The sequence below is a fragment of the Cicer arietinum genome, chromosome 5, assembly GCF_000331145.2.
Source record: "Cicer arietinum cultivar CDC Frontier isolate Library 1 chromosome 5, Cicar.CDCFrontier_v2.0, whole genome shotgun sequence".
NCBI lineage: Eukaryota > Viridiplantae > Streptophyta > Magnoliopsida > Fabales > Fabaceae > Cicer > Cicer arietinum.
In genome coordinates this window covers 9,844,656-9,848,746 of record NC_021164.2, presented here as the reverse complement: position 1 = coordinate 9,848,746, position 4,091 = coordinate 9,844,656, and positions in this window count along the sequence as shown.

Below are 4,091 nucleotides of genomic sequence, written 5' to 3'. Positions count from 1 at the left end.
GACTTTTCGGGCAATTTTCATACCACTCGACTAAAGTGGACAGAAATCCGTATTTTCGAACAAGACGATGGCTAGTGTTTGAATTCTGGTGCAGAAATCGAAACACGATTTTAAATTTTGGAGTAGAATGCTATAAGGGTCTCACGGTCCTTGATTTCTTTTCGGTCGTTTTCGTACCCATCGACAAAAATATGCCAAAATCTGTATTTTCGGACCAGACGATGGATAGTGTTTGAATTTTGACGCGCAACCTGATCCATAGTTATAAATTTTGGAGAAGAATGCTATAAGGGTCTCATGGTCCTTGATTTCATGTGGTCTTTTCGGTCGATTTTCGTACCCATCGACAAAAATATGCCAAAATCTGTATTTTCGGACCAGACGATGGCTAGTGTTTGAATTTTGACGCGGAACCCGATCCACAGTTATAAATTTTGGAGAAGAATGATATAAGGGTCTCCCAATCCTCGATTTCACTTGGATATTTCGGTCGATTTTCGTACCACCCGACTAAAATGGACCGAAATTCGTATTTTCGAACAAAACGATGGTTAGTGTTTGAAATCTTGCACAAAACCCGAAACACAGTTACAAATTTAGAAAAAGAATGCTATAAGGGTTTCCCGGTCCTCGATTTCATCTAGACTTTTCGAGCGATTTTTTTATCACCCGACAAAAATGGACCAAAATCCGTATTTTCTTACAAGACGATGGCTAGTGTTTGAAATCTGATTGAGAACCCAAAACACAATTATAAATTTTAGGGAAGAATGCTAGAAGGGTATCCTGGTCCTCGATTTCATCTGGTCTTTTCGAGCGATTTTTGTACCACCCGTATTTTCGGAACAGACGATGGCTAGTGTTTAAAATCTGGGGTCGAGCCCGAAAAATAGATATAAATTTTGTAGAAGAATGCTATAAGGGTCTCCTAGGCCTCGATTTCATCTAGATTTTTCCAAAATCTGTATTTTTGAACAAAATGATGGTTTGTGTTTGGAATCTGACACAGAACCCGAAACACAGTTATAAATTTTGGAGAAGAATGCTATAAGGGTCTCCTAGGCCTCGATTTCATCTAGATTTTTCCAAAATCTGTATTTTTGAACAAAATGATGGTTTGTGTTTGGAATCTGACACAGAACCCGAAACACAGTTATAAATTTTGGAGAAGAATGCTATAAGGGTCTCCTAGGCCTCGATTTCATCTAGATTTTTCCAAAATCTGTATTTTTGAACAAAATGATGGTTTGTGTTTGGAATCTGACACAGAACCCGAAACACAGTTATAAATTTTGGAGAAGAATGCTATAAGGGTCTCTCGTTTACATGACAAAAATGGACCGAAATTCGTATTTTTGAAAAAGCAATGGATTGTGTTTGAAATCTGGCGCGGAACCCGAGACAAAGTTATAAATTTTGCAGAAGAATGCTATAATGGTCTCGTGGTCTTTTCGAACCAGACGATGGCTAGTGTTTGAAATCTAGCGCGGAACCTGAAAGATAGTTATAAATTTTAGAGAAGAATGCTATAAGGGTCTCTCGGTCTTCGATTTCATCGGGACTTTTCGAGCGATTTTCGTACCACCCGACTAAAATGGACCGAAATCCGTATTTTCGAACAAGACGATTGCTTGTGTTTGATATCTGTCGCGAACCCGAAAGAAAATTATAAAAAAGGACCAATATCAGTATTTTCATACCAGACGATGGCTAGTGTTTGAGATCTGACGCAGAATCTGAAACACATTTATAAATTTTGGAGAAGAATGCTATGAGGGTCTCCCGGCCCTCGATTTCATCTGGACTTTTTGGACAATTTTCGTACCACCCAACAAAAATGGACCAAAGTCCCTAGTTTCAGACCAAACGATGGTTAGTGTTTGAAGTATAAGACGCAGAACCCAAAACATGGTTACAAATTTAGGAGAAGAATGCTATAAGGGTCTCCTTGTCCTCAATTTCATCTAGATTTATCGTGCGATTTTTGTATCACCCGAAAAAAATCGAACGGTATCCGTATTTTCATACAAGACGATGGCTAGTGTTTGAATTCTGATGCGAAACCCGAAACACAATTATAAATTTTGGAAAAGAAGAATGCTATAAAGGTCTCACGGCGATTTAATTTTGGAAAAGAAGAATGCTATAAAATTCTGATGCCCTCGATTTCATTTGGACTTTTCAGGCGATTTAAATACCCCTCGACAAAAATGGACAACCGTATGTATTTTCGGACCAGACAATGACTAGTGTTATAAATCTGGCGCGGAACCTGAAACATAGTTATAAATTTTAGAGAAGAATGCTATAAGAGCCTCTCAAGCCACCATTTCATCAGGACTTTTCAGGCGATTTTCATACCACCCGACAAAAATGGATCTAAATAAGGTGGTACGAAAATCCCCGATATGATCTAGACTTTTCAGGCAATTGTTGTACCACCCGATAAAAATGGAACCAAATTCGTATTTTTAGATCAAATGATGGCTAATGTTCAAAATATGACCCGAAACACAATAGTATATAACAAAATAGTGTTGTAGAATAAACATCTAAGTATTACATTATTCGACAACTTTATTTTATTTAATTTTATTATTATCTTCATTTTATGATTTTATTTCATAACAAAGATAATAATAACATATAATAAAATAGTGTGTTAAATAAAATAATAATTACTTATTTATTTTACAACTCAATTTTGTTATATGTTATTATTATATTCGTTATGAAGTAAAACTATAAAATGAAGATAATAATGACATATAATAAAATAGAGTTGTCAAATAAATATGTAACTATTAATTTATTTGATAATTCTATTTTATCATATGTTTTTATTATCTTCTTGTTAAAGTTTGACTGCATAACGAATATAGTAATAACATATAATAAAATAAAATTGTCAAATAAATATTTAATTATTACTTTATTTAACAACTCTATATTATTATATGTTAGTATTTTCTTCGTTGTGAAGTACAACTATATAACGAAAATAATAATAACATATAATAAAATACAGTTCTCAAATAAAGTAATAAGTACATATTTATTTGATAAACTCAATTTTATTATATGTTATTATTATATTCGGTATGTAGTAAAAAAATAAAACGAAGATAAAAATAACATATAATAAAATAGTGTTTTCAAATAAAGTAATAATTATTTATTTATTAGACAACTCTATTTTATTAAATATTATTATTATCTTCGTTTTGTAGCTGTACTCAATAACGAAGATAATAATAACATATAATAAAATACAGTTCTCAAATAAAGTAATAATTATTTATTTATTAGACAACTCTATTTTATTAAATATTATTGTTAATTTCATTTTGTAATTGTACTTAATAACGAAGATAGTAATAACATATAATAAAATAAAGTTGTCAAATAAATTAATAATTTTATATTTTTTTGACAACTCAATTTTGTTATATTTTATTATTATCTTCGTTATTAAGTGTAACTACAAAACGAAGATAATAATAACATATAATAAAATAGTATTGTCAAGTAAAATAAAAATTACATATTTATTAGACAACTCTATTTTATTAAATATTATTGTTAATTTCATTTTGTAATTGTACTTAATAACGAAGATAGTAATAACATATAATAAAATAGAGTTGTCAAAAAAATTAATTATTACATATTTATTTGACAACTCAATTTTGTTATACGTTATTATTATCTTTGTTATTAAGTACAACTACAAAACGAAGATAATAATAACATTTAATAAAATAGTGTTGTCAATGTTACTTTATTTGAAAACTCTATTTTATTAAATGTTATTATTATATTCGTTTTATAGTTGTACTTAATAACGAAAATTGTAATAACATATAACACAATTGAACTATTAAATAAATACGTAATTATTACTTTATTTGACAACTCTATTTTATTATATGTTATTATTATCTTCATAATATAGTTCAACTATATTATGAAGATAATAATAACATATAATAAAATAGAGTTGACAAATAAAGTAATAATTACATATTTATTTAATAGTTCAATTGTGTTATATGTTATTACAATTTTCGTTATTAAGTACAACTATAAAA